This window comes from Strix uralensis, chromosome 1 (assembly GCF_047716275.1).
Source record: "Strix uralensis isolate ZFMK-TIS-50842 chromosome 1, bStrUra1, whole genome shotgun sequence".
In the NCBI taxonomy this organism is placed as follows: domain Eukaryota; kingdom Metazoa; phylum Chordata; class Aves; order Strigiformes; family Strigidae; genus Strix; species Strix uralensis.
The window spans coordinates 72,131,619-72,151,619 of record NC_133972.1 but is presented as its reverse complement, the minus strand read 5'-3'; the positions used below and the strand labels follow the sequence as shown (position 1 = coordinate 72,151,619).

The 20,001-nt window shown below is 47.4% G+C and overlaps 1 long non-coding RNA gene across 4 annotated transcripts in view; it reads right to left on the bottom strand.

Annotated features, from left to right (window-relative positions):
- LOC141944275 (uncharacterized) overlaps nucleotides 1-18,554 on the bottom strand; it is a 41,355-nt gene extending 22,801 nt beyond the window's left edge. For 2 of the 4 annotated variants that reach the window (XR_012629218.1, XR_012629216.1), the window contains exons 1-5: nucleotides 17,840-18,072; nucleotides 17,576-17,695; nucleotides 16,449-16,530; nucleotides 7,190-7,320; nucleotides 1,237-1,367 (exon numbers count right to left, since the gene is read on the bottom strand). This is a non-coding gene — a long non-coding RNA (uncharacterized LOC141944275). Of the gene's footprint in view, nucleotides 1-1,236; nucleotides 1,368-7,189; nucleotides 7,321-16,448; nucleotides 16,531-17,575; nucleotides 17,696-17,839; nucleotides 18,073-18,191 lie in introns of those variants that run through there. The other 2 variants (XR_012629217.1, XR_012629219.1) reach the window with 2 other exon arrangements.
- Nucleotides 18,555-20,001: the final 1,447 nt, after the last annotated feature.

Below are 20,001 nucleotides of genomic sequence, written 5' to 3'. Positions count from 1 at the left end.
AGAGTTTCTCGGGAATATGCAATTCCTCTTAGATATCATCAGATCTACCTTCACTTCTGTTTCTTCTTTTTCTTTGCCGTTCGTTCTTGTGCGAACATAAAGAAGATTCCAGTCTCTGCTTACAGCAACCATACTAACACGATGTACGGTATCATCAGAAGAAAAGCATGGCTACAATGGTCCTATCTTCAAAGAAAATTCATGCTCAGCTGGTGCAGGCAATTTCCAGTCAACTTGGCCCTGAGCAATGTGACGGTCTTACTGCGCTTAGAACCAAAGTCCACGTGTGGTGGACTTTGATACTAGGACACTGTCTTCAACAGAAGAATCGAGTATGAATAATCTTCTAGATTTTTAAGGTCAGTGCTGTAATGTCACGGCATTAATTTCATTAGCCCAACTCGATCAAAATTTCAGACCCGCTTCGTATCATGCTTTAGTCCCTATGACTGATGAAGCATGAGAGTGCTACAAGAACACTGGTAACAGTAACTGGTAACTGATACACCGTAACTGGAGGCAAGTTCAATTCTGGGGCACCATATGAGAAGAAAGGATACGTGGGTGTGCGAGAGTAACCCAGCACTCTGATACCCTGCCATGCAGAGTAATTACTGCAGTCATACTTACTACGTAGAAAACGGTCACGGTCATGGAAAGTGAAATGATTTTTTTGAGGTTATACATCAAAATTAACCTTCGTATTGTACGATGGGTTTCATCCAGCTAGATATTATTTTTGCCACCTTGATTTTTTCCCTCTACTTCCTAAATTCACTCGGAGTTAACGCTTCCTAAGGATGTTTGCTCTGCTAGGGTTCTTCTTTAATTTGCTAGTGTTCTTGTTAAATTACCAACCTTCTTTTGTTCTGAGTTCAGAAGGGATTCAAAACACCCACTGTGTTTCAAAGACAGCCTTTCTACAGAAAGTGCTGGTTCCCATAAGGGGAAACGCAGAGTAAAAATTCCTTGCAAGAGGGTGCGACTTCATGATCAGCTATTACTGAACGGGTCAATAACCGCTCTTGCTCCATCAAATACTCTGATCGTGCTTTTCCGCACCACTTTTAATCCCTGAGAATTTTGTAACTGAAAACTAACCAAGCAGACTACCCTTCTCCCCACCCAAACCAGACGCATCTTCACTCAACCAGTTATCAGGCAGGCTGCTCTGACCAAGTACTCGTGTAAAGGACTTCATAGGGAAACCAAAGAAGAAAAGGAGTTGGAGCTGACCTCAGTGTTGGCTAAGCTCATCACGAAACAACAGCCTCAATATTTTCCTTCAGTTGTGTCCACAAACATGCAGGCAGCTTTTGGATAGCTTGGTCCTGGCAGCAAGGAGAGCAGGACTTCTAAAACAGATCCTGAAAGAAACAAAACCAAAATGCTAATGTTCCCCAAGATGTTAAGGCAATTCAGCAGCTAGGAAAAAAGTGCTTAATGTCATGACAAAAACATTTGGATAGTCATCGTACCTTTTTTAATGGGTAATCCCTTAAATTAAAACATTCTTTAAAAACCACAAACACAAAACCCCCAAACCCACGCCACTTTATACACGACACAAAAGAATTTCATTACCTGGTTGACAATAAAAGCATCTCATCTTAAGGCAACCAAAAGTAGGCATAGAATCTTACGCTTTGACAAGGAATTCTGGATTATAATGAATGGTTTTACTCTCTCGTTGTCTGATCTTATGAATGAACCTTCCCAGAAGATAATTAAGGTCTCTTCTTCTGACGTACATCCTCCTCTAGAATTACCACTGTTTATCACTTTTTCAGACATTACAACCTTTCTTTGAGGGACATTTTAGAGCAGGCAGGTAAACAGTTATGGAAAAAAGTTGGCTGGCTCTTCCTTAACAACAGTCTAGGTGGAATCCGGGTATATCCTACGGTCTTCCTCGGTGACCCAGGAGATTTCAGACCGTTGTTGTGTTACTTGCTCTGAAGCTAACTTAGCGTACCGTAAGGACAGTCTGGAGATATTATAAATCCGCAGTGCATTACGTCTAATCCAGTAAAGTTAATCCACTGTGGAGATATTCTGCTGAATCTCTCGGTGATTTATTACCTAGGACAACAAAATACCCAAACCCTGTACGGTAAAGGTTCTGGCATGCGCATCTGTCACGTTATTTTGGAGGACTCCATCTGTTCAAAGCAAGGGAAATGGAAGTTCTCTTAGTCTTGCTTTGCATAACCCGCTCCTTCTCACTCCCCCTACCCCCTTCTCGACGGGTGTAGCTGATGTCAGCCATTTCATAGGAAAATTTCAATCAGCCCTGCTGGCTGCACAATTAGAAAGGTTAAGATGAATTACTTAAAGGTAAAATACATTGAAGTAGCAAACTCATTCAGAAGTAAAGGTATTTTAACTTCCTACAGCGCCTCCTTTTTAAGTGCAATAGAGTCATTCTGCTTCTTCTCTGGAAAAGCATGCAGATGCATTACTGCATGTCAGGTTTGCACCTCTAATTAATTTGCTATTTACGTTTGGGTTCTAAACGCAGTGCTCTGTACGTTTAAGAAACCCTTGTTTCAGATGGGATCGTTCTCACATGACTTGAGTTTATTGAAATTGCTTGAAAATCAACTGTCTTTTTCAGAACTAAGAGAGCGTGGATGTGAAAAGGGTGCAGAAATGGTGGGTTTATAGCAAGCATTTACTTGTTAAATAGTTTTAATGATTTGTGTAAGAATATTTATTTTAGCTTTCATATAGTTGTTAAAGATTTACTGCAAATCAATGACAAACTTGCAGCTTTAACGTGTTTCTTTTACTGTATGAAAAATCTTCACACTGAATGAACTCCTTCACGCCCTAGAGTTGAATGGAGCTACATCCACTCGCATGAAAGATCCTGTGGAACCGATTTGTGCGAGGACTAAAAGGAGATACAATTCAGCAGGGAGTGTTTAGACTTCACTAAAAACTGCAGAGACTTTGTGTAGTGTTAAAACACGAGGCAATTTCATCTTCTTGTCTGGGGTGGCTTTCTACAGGTGGATTTCCTAGCAAATTTTTTAGCGTGGCATAGCATAGAACTGAATAGCAAAGAATTTTTACATTTGGAAGAGTCGGCGTTTGCCTGGCTGTGCTTTGGGCACGGATGCAAATGCTCTAGGTGTGAAAATAAGCAGCCTTTTGGCCACACCAGTGTACCCTGCACCCCCTTGTTTTCCAAAGCCTGTGGCGTTTCCATGGCGGTCTCTTGGCCCCGCCCCCCCCCAGCCTATGGCTCTGGTCACACTCTGGCTTTCCTCCAGGCTGCGGCTGCTGAAATCACCCGTCTCGGGGCCCTGGACAAGGGTTTGTGTCCAGCCACATCAAGTCCCTGGTCCTCCTCGCTGCGTGGCCTCATGGCCGAGAGCTCTGGCGCAGAGAGGGGATGGCTAAGAGGGGTGGTCTCTGGGCGGTGGGCGGGGCTGTGTGTGGGGCTCCGCCCCCCAGCCCATGTCACAGTGCCACCACCCGGCAACGCAGCGGTGACGGTGCCCCGGGGGGGGTATCCAAGGCAGCGTCCTCCGTGTCCTGCTGCCAGAGCTGGCCTGGGGGCAGCCCGAAGACATCCGAGAGGAAGTCCTCGGGGAGCCGGCAGAATTACTTGCAGGAGGGTAAGGGAGCTCGCTGATTCTTGCCCCCGAGGTCGAGCAGGCCGGGGCCATTTGGCCCCAGAGATGGCTCCAGGTTGAGGGAGAATAGGGCTTGGGCATCTCCTGGGATGCGTGACCAGCCTGTGGGAGGAGGAGGCAGGTCTTGCTCACATGCTCAGGGAGTAGCCGATCGCCAGCGCTGGGGTCAGGAAGGAATTTTCCCCCGGGGCAGATTGGCACTGGTCCCCGGGGGTTTTTCGCCTTCCTCTGCAGCATTGAGCGTGACCACTTGTCAGGGCTCCTCTGGTCCATTTTGGCTGCGTTACTGCCTGCTGCTCACGCACCACAAAGATGGCCTCTCATGCCTTGCAGCTGGGGGGAGGAAGGCTTTTTTTCCCCCAGGGTGGGCTAGCAGGTGTCCCCGGGGTTTTTTTGCCTTCCTCAGCAGGTTTTGGAACACAGAAAGGAGCCTTCTCATCAGTGTGTGTCCTCCTTTGGAAAATACCCCACCGTACCAGCCACCACAACCTCTCTTTCTTCTCCTCCTTCTCCTTCTCCTTCTCCTTCTTCCTTGTCGTCTTCCGCATCGTCTGCGCCGTCATCTTCTTCTGCGTCGTCTTCTCTGTCGTCTTCATCGCCTTCTTCCTTCTCCATCTTCTTCTTCTCCATCATCTTCCCCGTTGACTTCTGCGTCGTATTCCGCGTGGGCTTCTGCGTCGTTTTCTGCGTCGCATTCCGCGTCGTCTGCGCCGTCACCTTCTGCGTCGTCCTCCTCATCTTCTTCTTCTTCATCATTCTCTTCCAAGGCGGTTTTCTCATTCTGCAACTAATTCTTATTTTCTCTCTCTGCCAAGGCCAACCGTTAGGACCTTTCCATGTCAAATACATGCTTTACACTGTAAAATAGATGTCTTGAAAGTACAAGGGAATAATAATATGCATAAAATGCATGATCAATAACCGAATTTTTAGGAGTATTCCTTAGTTAGAGGCTTTCCAAAGAAAAGTGTGAATTCAGCCAGTTCACTGGAGCTTTTTTTGCTAGACACTCTCCATGATGCTTTCATTGTGGGTGACATCGGTTTGGGATAGAGACATGTGTTACAGCATACCCATATTCTAACAAACACTAAAGTGACTATTCAAACAGAAGCAAGAACTAACTTCCTTTGTGCTGCTAGACGACACCCTAGCCACCTCTTTGACAGCCTATTTCTGTGGAACTAAAAGAAAGATTTGGTATGTTCAGGGTCACAAAACAAAATTAGCGTGCTGTAGGAGAAAGGCACTATTCCCGCTTCTTCTAGGGCCTGAGGAATGCAGGTAGGAGCTAGGAGAGGGGCAGCAGGACCACCCTTCAACGTAGCTGATGATAGCCATCAAACCAATGAGGTTTGCTCTCAGTGTCTAAGGAAAAACCCAGCATGCACAGCTTCTGAAGGCAACTTGAGGATTTTTTTAAGGAGAGGAACTCTGATGGTCAAGCGCTTATTGAAAATCTGTCGGCACTAAAACGGTCATTTCATGTGAGAGGTACCAGAGTAGATTAAGCTCTGTCATAACTCCATTTGAATCAGCAAGGTATCCTAGGATGAGTTGAGGCTGCTCATGAAGATACAAACCACTAGGCAGGTTCAGAGTCAGCTGAGTCAATCTTGGTTCAAAATCAACAGAACTGAAAATGCACACAAAACCAGGCCATTTCCTTTAATGAACTGAGACTTTGCAACAGCCCTGGCTCCCATTCGGTTAAAAAGTAAATTCTAAATAGGTGTTTTGTTTTTCTTTAATTCAAACCTACTCCTGTCTGTTCTCAGTTTAATTTTGGCTGCATGTAAAGTCGTCGCATTTCTGTAGCAAAAATCCTGACGGCTTAATGACAAGTTATGTATGCAAAGAGATACCATTGCTACAGGCTCTCCTACTCCATCAGAAATATCCAGCCTCCCCGACAAGCAACCTAAACCTCCTCGTACGGCAGGAGGGTAGTAGGGATCAAAGAAATGCACGGTCTAGTTGGCTTAATCATCTCCTGGAGGATGTTGGCAGAGCTTGGGCATCTCACTAGTTGTAGTCGCTGGCACAGCTCTGAGTTCAGGTCAGAGCTGAAGCTGAGAAACAGTGACAGCGACTCGTTGAGCAGCTTGGCTGCATACAGAAGAGGGTGGGAGCTGCCAAACAAGGCTCCTAGGAAGCAGGGTGTGTGAGACAATGAGCATGGTGGACAACCTGAACCACCCGCCCAGGTCCTGGCTGCTGCCGTCTGGAGACAAAGTGGTGCGTTTACGGCTGGGGCATTGCAGAGCGTACCTCAGTGCTGTTGCCGTGGAGGCCGGGGGCATCATCGCAGAGTTTCTCGGGAATATGCAATTCCTCTTAGATATCATCAGATCTACCTTCACTTCTGTTTCTTCTTTTTCTTTGCCGTTCGTTCTTGTGCGAACATAAAGAAGATTCCAGTCTCTGCTTACAGCAACCATACTAACACGATGTACGGTATCATCAGAAGAAAAGCATGGCTACAATGGTCCTATCTTCAAAGAAAATTCATGCTCAGCTGGTGCAGGCAATTTCCAGTCAACTTGGCCCTGAGCAATGTGACGGTCTTACTGCGCTTAGAACCAAAGTCCACGTGTGGTGGACTTTGATACTAGGACACTGTCTTCAACAGAAGAATCGAGTATGAATAATCTTCTAGATTTTTAAGGTCAGTGCTGTAATGTCACGGCATTAATTTCATTAGCCCAACTCGATCAAAATTTCAGACCTGCTTCGTATCATGCTTTAGTCCCTATGACTGATGAAGCATGAGAGTGCTACAAGAACACTGGTAACAGTAACTGGTAACTGATACACCGTAACTGGAGGCAAGTTCAATTCTGGGGCACCATATGAGAAGAAAGGATACGTGGGTGTGCGAGAGTAACCCAGCACTCTGATACCCTGCCATGCAGAGTAATTACTGCAGTCATACTTACTACGTAGAAAACGGTCACGGTCATGGAAAGTGAAATGATTTTTTTGAGGTTATACATCAAAATTAACCTTCGTATTGTACGATGGGTTTCATCCAGCTAGATATTATTTTTGCCACCTTGATTTTTTCCCTCTACTTCCTAAATTCACTCGGAGTTAACGCTTCCTAAGGATGTTTGCTCTGCTAGGGTTCTTCTTTAATTTGCTAGTGTTCTTGTTAAATTACCAACCTTCTTTTGTTCTGAGTTCAGAAGGGATTCAAAACACCCACTGTGTTTCAAAGACAGCCTTTCTACAGAAAGTGCTGGTTCCCATAAGGGGAAACGCAGAGTAAAAATTCCTTGCAAGAGGGTGCGACTTCATGATCAGCTATTACTGAACGGGTCAATAACCGCTCTTGCTCCATCAAATACTCTGATCGTGCTTTTCCGCACCACTTTTAATCCCTGAGAATTTTGTAACTGAAAACTAACCAAGCAGACTACCCTTCTCCCCACCCAAACCAGACGCATCTTCACTCAACCAGTTATCAGGCAGGCTGCTCTGACCAAGTACTCGTGTAAAGGACTTCATAGGGAAACCAAAGAAGAAAAGGAGTTGGAGCTGACCTCAGTGTTGGCTAAGCTCATCACGAAACAACAGCCTCAATATTTTCCTTCAGTTGTGTCCACAAACATGCAGGCAGCTTTTGGATAGCTTGGTCCTGGCAGCAAGGAGAGCAGGACTTCTAAAACAGATCCTGAAAGAAACAAAACCAAAATGCTAATGTTCCCCAAGATGTTAAGGCAATTCAGCAGCTAGGAAAAAAGTGCTTAATGTCATGACAAAAACATTTGGATAGTCATCGTACCTTTTTTAATGGGTAATCCCTTAAATTAAAACATTCTTTAAAAACCACAAACACAAAACCCCCAAACCCACGCCACTTTATACACGACACAAAAGAATTTCATTACCTGGTTGACAATAAAAGCATCTCATCTTAAGGCAACCAAAAGTAGGCATAGAATCTTACGCTTTGACAAGGAATTCTGGATTATAATGAATGGTTTTACTCTCTCGTTGTCTGATCTTATGAATGAACCTTCCCAGAAGATAATTAAGGTCTCTTCTTCTGACGTACATCCTCCTCTAGAATTACCACTGTTTATCACTTTTTCAGACATTACAACCTTTCTTTGAGGGACATTTTAGAGCAGGCAGGTAAACAGTTATGGAAAAAAGTTGGCTGGCTCTTCCTTAACAACAGTCTAGGTGGAATCCGGGTATATCCTACGGTCTTCCTCGGTGACCCAGGAGATTTCAGACCGTTGTTGTGTTACTTGCTCTGAAGCTAACTTAGCGTACCGTAAGGACAGTCTGGAGATATTATAAATCCGCAGTGCATTACGTCTAATCCAGTAAAGTTAATCCACTGTGGAGATATTCTGCTGAATCTCTCGGTGATTTATTACCTAGGACAACAAAATACCCAAACCCTGTACGGTAAAGGTTCTGGCATGCGCATCTGTCACGTTATTTTGGAGGACTCCATCTGTTCAAAGCAAGGGAAATGGAAGTTCTCTTAGTCTTGCTTTGCATAACCCGCTCCTTCTCACTCCCCCTACCCCCTTCTCGACGGGTGTAGCTGATGTCAGCCATTTCATAGGAAAATTTCAATCAGCCCTGCTGGCTGCACAATTAGAAAGGTTAAGATGAATTACTTAAAGGTAAAATACATTGAAGTAGCAAACTCATTCAGAAGTAAAGGTATTTTAACTTCCTACAGCGCCTCCTTTTTAAGTGCAATAGAGTCATTCTGCTTCTTCTCTGGAAAAGCATGCAGATGCATTACTGCATGTCAGGTTTGCACCTCTAATTAATTCGCTATTTACGTTTGGGTTCTAAACGCAGTGCTCTGTACGTTTAAGAAATCTTTGTTTGTCCTCCTTCGGAACATACCCCACAGTACCAGCCACCACAACCTCACCACAACCTCCTCTTCTGGATCGTCTGCACGGTCAGCTTCTGCATTGACTTCTGCGCCGTATTCCACGTCGTCTGCGCCGTCATCTTCTGCGTCGTCCTCCTCATCATTTTCGTCTTCATCTTCTTCTCTTTCATCATCGTCTGCATCATCTTCCACATTGGTTTCTGCGTCGTCTGCGCCGTCTTCTGCGTCGTATTCCCGTCGTCTGCGCCGTCACGCTCTGCATCTTCCTCCTCATTATCTTCTTCATCATCTTCTTTTTCATCATCTTCTGCATCGTCTTCTGCGCCGTCATATGCGTCGTCTGCGCCATCATCTTATGCGTCGTCCTCTTCATCTTCTTCTTCATCTTCTACTTTTTCATCATTTTCTGCGTCGTATTCCGCGTCAGGTTCTGCGTCGTCCGCATCGTCTTCTGCGTTTTATATCGCGTCGTCTGCGCCATCATCTTCTGCGTCGTCTTCTGCGTCATCTTCTGCGTCGTTCTCCTCATCTTCTTCTTCTTCATCTTCTACTTTTTCATCATCTTCTGCGTTGTATTCTGCATCGGGTTCTGCGTCGTATGCATTGTCTTCTGCGTCGTATTCCGCATCATCTGCGCCGTCATCTTCTGCATCGTCCTCCTCATCTTCTTCTTCTTCATCTTTTTCATCATCTGTGCGTTGTCTTCCGTATCGGGTTCTGCATGTCTGCGTCGTCTTCTGTGCCGTATTCTGCGTCGTCTGCGCCGTCACCTTCTGCGTCGTTTTCCTCATCGGGTTCTTCGTCGTCTGCGTCGTCATCTCCTTCATCGTCCTACTCATCATCTTCTTCATCTTCTTTTTCATCATCTTCTGCATCGTATTCCACGTCGGGTTCTGCGTCGTCTGCATCATCTTCTGAGTAATATTCCGCGTGGTCTGCACCGTCACCTGCGTCGTCTGCGCCGTCATCTTCTTCGTCGTCCTACTCATCATCTTCTTCATCTTCTTCTTTTTCATCATCTTCTGCGTCATATTCCGCTTCAGGTTCTGCGTCGTCTGCGTCGTATTCAGCGTCGTCTGCACCGTCATCTTCTGCTTCGTCCTCCTCATCTTCTTCTTCTTCATCTTCTTTTTCATCATCTGTGCGTCGTCTTACGCATCGGGTTCTGCGTCATCTGCATTGTCTTCTGCGTCGTACTCCGCGTCGTTTGCGCCGTCGTATTCTGCGTCTTCTGCGTTGTATTCCGCGGCATCTGCGCCGTCATATTCTGCGTCGTCCTCATCTTCTTCTTTTTCATCATCTTCTGCGTCGTATTCCGCGTCGGGTTCTGCATCATCTGCATTGTCTTCTGCGTCATATTCCGCGTCGTCTGCGCCGTCCTCCTCATCTTCATCTTCTTCTTTTCCATCATCTTCTGCGTCATGTTACGTGTCGGGTTCTGCATCATCTGCGTCCTCTTCTACATCATCTGCGCCGTCATCTTCTGCGTCGTCCTCCTCATCTTCTTCTTCTGTTTCATCGTCTACTGTGTTGTTGTCTCCCACGTCGTCTTCTGTGTCGGCTTCCGCATCCACTTCTTCTTGTATCATCATCACTGTCATCTTCTTCTTCTTCGTTGTTGTGCGTGGCTGGTCTGATCCTCATTCCTCAAGTTGTCACTCTTCAGGAAACAGCGACTGCTGGGCCTGTGTTCCTGCCGCTCCTTTCTGACGCTCTGGGACCTGCTTTTCCCAGACTGCAAGGGATGGTTTTTCAAGCTAGACTGAAAAATGCATCAGCGCTCTAAAATCTAGTTTAAGGCCAAATTAATTCCTTCCACTCAAACCCCACCTAAAGGGCATTTTCTCCCTGCTGTAAAGAAGAAAATTAGACCCCGTCGATACCCTCTTCCCCTGTACGTCCTCTTTCCCTCTGGAGAGGGAAGAGGTACAAAGCATAACTAGATAAATCCTCATGGCAAATTATTGGTGTCAACCACTGTCATTACGTCTCTCTCAAGGGATGACACCACCCCAGGACTTGACCACATTCTTCTGAAGTTTTGAGGCCTCTGTGATGTCGGCCTTAACGCCGATCACGGATCAAGTGCATTGCACTGAGGACATAACTGCAGGGTTTGAAGTCAAAAGACCGCTGAGTAAAAGTAACTTAGAAAGGATTGATGGGACAACAAAACAGTTGCTCCTGCTCATATAATGTCATAAACAGGAGAGAGTAGATAGGGAGAAAGGAGGAATGCTATGAAAGGGAAAGGTCAGCATGGTCAGGCCTTCTCCTGAGAGCTCCTGCACGTTCAAGTGAGGAGCCACACCGGGCGTTTAGTTCGATTAATGCCTTAAGCTTTGAAAATTCACTGCTTTCAAATGCTTATGCCCAAAGAGGAGACACGACAAGAGAGCTGGGAAGCCAGCCTCATGAAACAGTGACCCTTGCCCACGCCCTGATGTCAACACAGGTGTCTGTCCAAGAGAAACAACGGTGTTAAGCACCATAAAAAGCAGTGGATCGACTTCCTCGAGCCCGGAGCTTTGTTTGCAGAGGAGACGGCATCCCCGCCCTCCTCCGCAACAGATTAAAGATTTCGGAACCAATGCGGCATCCAGAGTTCTGCTTTTCTTGCTCTCGACAAGCAAGCCGGAAGCCCCGGCGGTGAGGGGGGACCCCGGGCGCTGGCGGGGGGGATCCGGCAGTGGGGGGGGGAGCGGAGCCCCGGCGCTGGCGGGGAACCCCGCCCGTGGTGGGGGGGAGCTCCGACGGGGCGGGGGGGGGGAGTCCCGGCAGTGAGGGCGGGGGGAGGAGTCCCGGCGGCGGGGGGCAGAGCCCAGGCGGTGACGGCCGGGGGAAGCCCCGGCAGTGAGTGGGGACCCCGGGCGGGGAGGGGGATCCGGCAGTGGGGGGGCGGGGGGAGCGGAGCCCCGGCGGTGACGGGGGGGCCCCGGCGGTGACGGGGGGGCCCCGGCGGCTCCGCGTGCCCCCGCGCAGCTCCAGCTCCAGCGGCGGGCGGGGCCCGGCGGGGGGGGCTCGGGCCTCTCTCCCGGCCCTCCCCTCCCCTCCCCCGAGAAAAGCCCCGCGCCAGGCGCCGCACGTTGCTCCCCTCCCCTTCCCCCCCCGCCAAAAGTTGCGGGCCGGGGAGGGGCCGGGGGCGGCCGGGGAGTCCCCGGCCCCCGGGCACCGGCTGCGTCGCGGGCGCTTCGCAGGGACCCAGGCGCGCCGCTCCTCGGCCTGTGGGTAAGGGAGCGGGACAAGAGGGAGCGCCCTGCCCTGCCCCGCCCTGCCGCTCCGTGTCCTTGTCCTCCAGTGCCACCTCCCGGGACCAGGGCGGGGGGGGGCTCGTCCCAGGCCCAGGGAAGGGCAGGGAGGCTGGTGGGACACCGCGGCCTCAGCCCCGCGCACCCTGCTCCAGCCCACCCTGCCGGCAGCTGCGGGGCTGGAGCAGCCCCTCTCCACAGGCGCCTTCCCACCTCCAGAAGCGACTGGAAAAGGACCGGCCGGCCTTCCCCGACAGCCCCGCCTCCCCCTTTCCCTCCCTTCTGCTGCGGCGGAAGGGAAAGCTTGCCTGCAACAGCATCTCTCCAAAAAGGGAAGGCTCCAAACTGAGCCAGGAAAAGGATTTTCTTTGCTTTTCTTCAGTTTAGCATGGGTCCTACAGCCAGCAGCAGGCAAGGAGGTGATAGTACATACAGCTACTCTCCCGCGGAGTAATTCCTTTCTAATCTCAAAGGTAGCACCTTCTCCCCAGGGTACGGTTAAACCTTTGCAACAGGAAACTATGAGCTTTACATTTGGTGTCAGTCAACTGTTTAGAAGGCTGAACAGCACTGATGACTTCACCAGCACAGAGGGAAGGACTTGACTCCTAAAGGTGCCCCTGCTGTTTGCAGGAACTTCTAATCCAACCTTGGAGCAAGAAGTAGCTGCTTTCTGCACACACCTTCGACAGTGCCTCTGGACTTCACGTGACAAACACCTCCCCTTTGGATTCAGTCTCAAACTGCAAGGAGAAGCACAGTGAATTTTTATGTGAAAACTTCAGTTTAATATTCCTTCCTTTGTGTGCAATAACAGATTCTTCCTCGCTTATGTGTTTCATTTAGTTAAGTCTTACTGAAAAGTCCCATCTTCACTTGTGAAGAAAACAGCTGATTTGGCAGCATCATGGACTCCTGGTCCAGACACTTCCAGGCAAAATTCTCCTGCCATGGCTTTGGGGGAAATTTCAGTTCCACATCAGGTGTCTTTTGGTTCTTGTGTTGTTACGAAACATTCATTTCGACTGACTGTCCACACCTTCTGCAGGACTGTGAAGTAGGATTAAGCATGAGATTTCTGAGAGGAAAACCGAACCACACTACTGCTCGCTTACTCAGTTGAAGAGCTTATTACCTGACTTCCAAAGCAACAGGCTGCAGGAATATTGAGTGCAACACAAACCAGGCCTGTCTGGAATACTCTGAATTCTCACTCAGAGTTACAGATCTTTCCTTTCACATGATAAAGATTAACAGCATTTGGATGCACAGAAGCTGTCTTTAGAGTCAGGTCTGCTGACGTCCAAGTCATGAATTCAAATGTCTTCCAAACAGATAACAGTCTTAGCATTTCCTCTGGAGGTAGGGAAGAAAACCCAACCAGAGGAAGAGGAAGCAAGGCAATACCAATTTTTTTTTCCAGTGATAACAAAATCCCAAGAGAGCAAGATGTTTGTGCTGTCAGAATAAAAATTCTTAAAGAAACAAAATAGTTTACCTTTCCCTTTGAAAAGTTGCTTTTAATGCAAGAGCTGCTCTTTTTCTCTCCCATGCTTGAAAGCCCTCCTCAGCTTAGGATTGTTTTCAAAATACCGGCTGAAGTAGAAATTAAGGTGCACACACTGGAATGTGTATAGGTAGAATCTTATCCAGAAAAACCCCAACACAATAGTACTACACTGGCCAGAAATCTTTCCAGTGTTCTGACAAAAAGACTCAACTTCTTTCTAAGAAATAAAGCGTTTGGGGCCAAAACCAACAGATGATGTTCCAGTCAAAGGTTAAAAAAAAAAAAAAAATTAATTTAATTGATCTATTGAAAAAAGTTGAAGAAGGAAATGAAAAACCATTCCGTGAGTCAAAGGTATAGATTGTCCCCATGTGATCTAACCATGACAACTGCAGATCCTCCATTCAGAACAAGGGGGTCAAAAGCAGCACACCCCCGGAAGAGGGGAGGCAGTCTTTCCCCTTGAAGAGGCTACAGCAAGAAGCTCTCACTGTATTTCCAGCTAAGAGCCAGCTAGCAGAAGGCAGCTTTTCTGTCAGATAAAGCAAGGCAAAAGGATCTGGTACAGCAACTGCCTTGTCGTCTCTTGCTCCTTGAGCCCCCTTTTTCAACTCTTCTTTCTTCTGCCGGTGATGGGAAGGCAAAGCATGTCCAGCACTCCCTTCCATCAGAGGGATTCTCCTGACGTAGTAGTTGTCCCCAGTAGCTGTCAAGTTTTTGTATCACAGGAGAACAGATGCAGCCAAAAGAACCTTTACTCTAAAATGACTCCTCCAACTACACAAGCAGGCACGGGCAGCTCCCAATTTCGTTCCATATACACAGCAACGCTGGGCGGTGAAGGCAGTCACCACTGACCAGAATGAGAAGTTTTAACACCAGCCTTTTTGTTTTCCAACCCTCTGAACATGAACTAGGTCAGGCCTGTCTGTCCTTGCTTGCCAAATACCATTACAGTGCCTTTACTCTAAGACAGTATCTCGACCAAGCAAAAGAAGTCCGAGAGAGCCGAACCTCAAGGCCAGCAGAGCCAAAGGCTATGGAGCATCAAACAGATGCACCCACTTGAAAGAGCTTTCAGAATTCTACAGCATCTACTACATGGCTTCTGGTGACACCGCCTGCAGCCAGGTTGGAACAAGTGACCCAGCTTAGTACCTGCCTCTGCTCCAAAGAACAGCAATCTCGTGGCTCACGACTGCTCTTTGGTACAGACGCGGGTCACCAACAAAATGCATCAGGTGGAGAAAAACAAAAGACTGACAGCAACTGAAACAGAACTCTTCTTTTTCCATTCCATCAGCCAGTTATAAAACTACCTGTCAAACTTGTGCACTTACATAACAGAACCCAACAAGTAGCAAAAGGAAACCTTTTAATCAGAACAGATTAGTGCATCCTTACAAGAAAGTCAGGATTTCAACTTACAAAGTCAGCATTATTGTTAACAAGGCACCTTTCCTGAAGAGGAAATCTTTGTCTTTTATCAAGTGTCAACTGTGTGGAAACAACAAAAAAAACCCAACAACCAAACAACCCCCACCAAAATCTACCCACAACCATACCTCCAAAATCTCTGTTTAGATTATATATATATATATATATATATAAATATAAAAACCACATCTTCATAGATGACAACTGTATCAATTTATACTTCAGGTCCTTCTCCTCCAGGAACCAGCTATGAAAGAATATGACAATTTTGTGTCAGTGCCATAGATTCAAGTTCTACAAAGCCATATGTGTCAGTTCTTGCGTTACAGCATTTTAGCAGATGGAGACTTCATGGTAGACCACAAAAGTGGGTTTTAGATTCAATATTATCTGCCTCTCCCAACAGAGGAGAACAGTTAATGCCAGAGAAGCACATGCCAAAAAAAAAAAAAAAAATCTCCACAATACAAAGAGCATTTAACAAACCAGAAAGGAGATCCCAGATGACACACGTTGTGGTTTTTGTCTTTGTTATTCACTTCAAGGAGATGATTCTGTCTAGAAACACTCCAGCTCCTTTTCAAAAGGACAAAGAACATGCTTCGTTTCATGAAGGATTTCTCCAATTGCTCATTCTTCCCCAGACTGTCTCTATACTGGGAAGCTGGTTTCCTCTTTCCAACCTCTATTGCCAGCAGAGCCCAAAAACTAATAAAGAGCCTGAATCCTTCGACAAGGAGCAGGGAATAAGTCAGCATAGAATTCTCCTGTGAAGCAAGTAAAGAACTGAACAATAGGAAAAGAAATACAAAGGCAAAAACACAAGTAAGGGAAAAACAGAGGATAACCACTCCTTTTACTTATATATATATATTCTTTTTTTAGACATTTATATCTTTGTTCTTAACATTTTAACCATCCCTTTTTCTGTATTCTAAATAATTAGCTGAGCACTTCTAAAGACAAAGAGCTTCGCTGCTTTTGGGACTGAGTAAGAAAAAGTCTAAAGCGTAGTCTTCCTGTGGTGGGAAGATGTGTCCCCAAAAGAGACACAAGACCTAATACAGAAACATCTCTGTGTCTTGATGAAAACCCGCCCTCAAAGAATCGCAGGCTTCTGCTTCCAGGGCAGCACACCACCAGCTGAACTGCACGGTTGTGATTTTACCTTGTGTAAGAAGTCAGAACATGCGCTGCCCTTTCAGGATGAGGAATAACCAGAGCAGAAAAAGGCTTTGAAATTCAGTCAAGAGGGCACTTGCTCAGACACACAGGAAGAAGGGGCAAGGCAGGTGAGACAGCAAAAGGGAGATTATTCCCCATTCCCACAGAGCTGACTTCGACTCAAGTCCGTCATTGTCTTCTCACACAAAATGAGGAACGTCCTCACGTAGGAAGTCCAGATTTTGTAGCCATCTATGCAGGCAAGCGAAAAACTACTGAGGGTCTGCTTCGGAGATATTTAGGAAACTGCAGAGTTCAGCAATTGCAGAATTACAATATTTAATTCCTCCTTATCAGCACATGATAAACTGAAAATCATCGTGCTTCTAATTTGGTATCATCCAACAGACCTCCAGATTTTTTTGCAGAGCACATAAAGATACAGCTCCCTGGGCATCACATGGCATTGCAATCACCAAATGACTCAAGAGTTTGTAGGCATCCAAACTGCTGCAAACACATTTACACAGAAGATAACGGATGAAACGCAGATAGATCCCACCCTACACTCTTACTCAGGCAAACACGCAGGAGTTACAAGCCACTGTACGAACCAGCCTCCAGAGTGGGCAGCAACATCAGCGATTCCCTTCACACCTGAAGATCAGAAACACACTCATCAAAATAAAATTCGGGCTGTGATCTCTTCACATTTACTGTCAATTACACCGAGTAAGGCAGTAAGATCACATTTCCAGCACCATTCATACACACATATCCTCCGCAAGCTACTTGAAAGTAGCTTCTGTAACGAAACTGTCTGGAAAGCTCTGCTCGAGGCAGCTGAATGCAAACACTGACCAATTTAGAGGCACAGAAAATAAATGCACGCAGCCCTTTAACAACGACGACTTATCATTGTTATTTCCATTTAAAATGGAAATTTAAAATCTGGTCCAGTTTTGTGATTCTTCTGCCCTTGGGTGTAATCTCACTGAAGCAGCATTGGACAAAGTAAGGATGAACACATGACCAGGGACAGTGATTACAGTTTTGATTACAGAACTAATAGAAATCTCTGCATTAAGATGATATTTGTTGGAACTAACCAATAAATCAGCCACACTTCAGTGTAAGCTTGATCAACTGACCACCCGCGTAAAGAAAGCTACCTGGCAACTAAAAAGATCAACTGTACTTTTCTGCTTGGTACCTAAAAATACAGATTCACCCTCTAAATCTGGGCAATTTCTTGAATACCACCGATACTCAAAACAAGTTTCAAAGAGCAACATGGCATAACAAAGTAACACATATCCATCCTTCAGGCTGCTAGCTTTTTAAATCTTTGCCTAGGCCTTCAGGAAATGTAAAAGCAAACAAACTACTGGAAAGTTCAACACAGAACCTATGCAAAATTAAGGCTACAAATTAGGAACCGGTTACAAGTATTACAAATCATGCAAGAACTACCCTATGACATGGCTGTCCAGAAGAGATCACCCTCAAGGCTGAAGTCCAAGATTTATATTAATATAAATAATACATATATACATATAAATATAATATTATATATAAAAATATGATATTTAGCTGGCAAGTATTCCAAAAAATAAAACCACTTAGTTCATAGATCTTACGCAACATTCTGCACCAGGAAACCAAACACTGAAGAGCAACAAGAGGCAGAAATAACACTTACAATTCTCTAACATCTTCTAACACTGTATCCGAAAATCCAGTTTCAAGGAAAACAAAGCCCAGAATTTTAAAGTCAACATATTTCAAGGTATTTTCATTTTATACCGAAGTGTGATTTCATCTGTAAGATAAGAGACCACAATAACACTGTTAATCCACACAGAATGGTTCTATCCAGTGAACTCAAACCTCTCGCAAGCAATAAAGGAATCGAGCCGAAGCACAAAGTGAACGGCCTGAAACATTCCCATCAAAGGCTACTGACCAGCTCATCCTGAAGCGTTCCAACAATTTCCTTATCCCTCTTCACCCCAAGATGAACGCCTGAGCCTGTGCATTTGTCCACAAGTTGGGCAAATTAAAACGAAAAGCTTGAGCGGTACAAGAGATTCTTGTGGAGAACAGACGTTTTTGAGAACAACCCCCCTGATGTTGTGATGACAACAAAGTCACTGCCGCTGACACTGCTAAAACCCCACAGAAATAACGAAAGAGAAATTAAAAAGACAGACAGACAGACACCCCCCCACCACCACCACCACCCCTCCCACACACCCAACCCCGACGCCAAGCGCCCGCCCGCCGCGCGCCTTCCAACCTCACGACCCTGTCCAAACCTCCTGCCAAGCGGCGGCGCCCCTCCCGTCACCCAGAGGTGCTGCCGACGGCCCCTTCCTCCCGCCGGCCACAGGGCGGGATCCCCACCTCCGCCCGGACACCGGGAGAGCGCGGGAGCGGTGTAGCAACGACGGGCCCCGAGCGCGGCAACTGCTGAGAGGGAACAGTGCTGGCGCCAGCCGCCATCTTGGCTCCAGACCTGACCAGTCGCTCCCGACTCCCGCAGCGGCGAGGGGCCGGCCCGGCAGCCCCGACGAGCGGATGGCAGAGCCGCCGCTCCTCCCCCCCCAGCTCTGGCACCCCTCCCAGCCGCGCCCGCTGCCGGTGCCCCCCGGGCCCGCCCCTCGTTTTCCCCGACGTGCCGGGAGGGAGCGGGGGTCGCGACACTCGTGTGTCCCGGGGGTCGCGCGTGTCGGCATGCCCAGGGAGCCACTGAAAAGGAAAACTCGCTCGGTCGCCTTTTCCCCCGGCGGGCCGCGCCACCTTGGTCTGTGGGCGGTAGAGGCGCTGTGCGCCCGGCCCGGCAGCCCTGGGGGGTCCATCTGCCCCTCCAGGAAGTCCGTCGTAAGGCAGAAGAAGGGGTTTAGGGGCTGCATTTCACAGCTGGTTTGGGGGATGGCTTTTTTCTGGTTCTTTTTTGCTTTTTGCCCATTGACTCACAAGAGGGCTGTGGCAGGCAGGGCTTGTGGAAGCCCTTTTGCTTCCAAAACACAGTTGGCTTTGAACCAAAAAAACACGGGCTTGTCAAAAGTGCGTCGCTTGCCTAATGCTGCAGCATTAAATAAAATGGGTATTTCAACTTGTAGAGCAATTGCCTGCTTTGTGGCGGGGCAGCCTCCAGATGTCCTCTGCCGGGAAAGGCAGTCCTGCCTCCAGAAGCGCAGGTACCTCTCAAAGGACGAACAGCTGCTGGCATCACAGGGCTACTGGCTTGCTTCAAAATGCGGTTAGTTCCCCGGTAACTCCAAATGCTTGGACTTCCTGTTCCCGAAGTGAAATACAACCTCTGAAATCAGCAGATGCCATTGCCCTGCCGGACCCCCCAGGCAAGTGCTTGGCTGTGGCCAGGGCAGAGATGTAATCACAGAATCAGAGGATCCCAGGTTGGAAGGGACCTCAGGCTTCACCAATCCTGCTGGCAAGAGAGAGCATGGTCTAGACAAGCTGGCCCAGCACCCACTCTAGCTGAATCTTAAACATATCCAATGTTGGGAAATCAACCACCTCCCTGGGGAGATTATTCCAGTGGCTGATTGTGACAAATGTTCCTCTTGTGTCCAGTTGGAATCTTGTACCCGTTACCCCTTGTCTTTTCCATGGGAGTCCTTGTCAAAAGGGTCTCCATCTTCTTTGTAGCACCCTTTAAATACTGGAGCATGGTGATAAGGTCTCCCCTAAGCCTTCTCTTCTCGAGGCTGAACAAACCCATTTCTCTCAGCCTCCCCTCACAGGGCAGGCTGGCGTGTCTCCCTTGAGCAGAGGGCCTATGAGGTGCCAGTTGGGGTAGTCATACATGGCTGTGTGAGTCAGCACATTTATTTTTGTTAGCTTGCCAACGGGGGGATCCCCAAGAAGCCCCTGGGCACAGAAGCAGGGACACAGGCACTGCTGAGCTTGGTCCGTGCTAGAGGGTCACCGACCCTGCTCTTTTCACCTGTTTATCAGGGATTCGTGCAGCCACATTTTACCTCTGTGCTTTGATCTTCTCCACAGCAGGGCAGGAATCTCAAGCATGTCCGATAGGGCTCCTTGATCTCTGTCCTAGGCCTATCTTACCAAAACATAGATGTTCTACTTGTCAAACACACA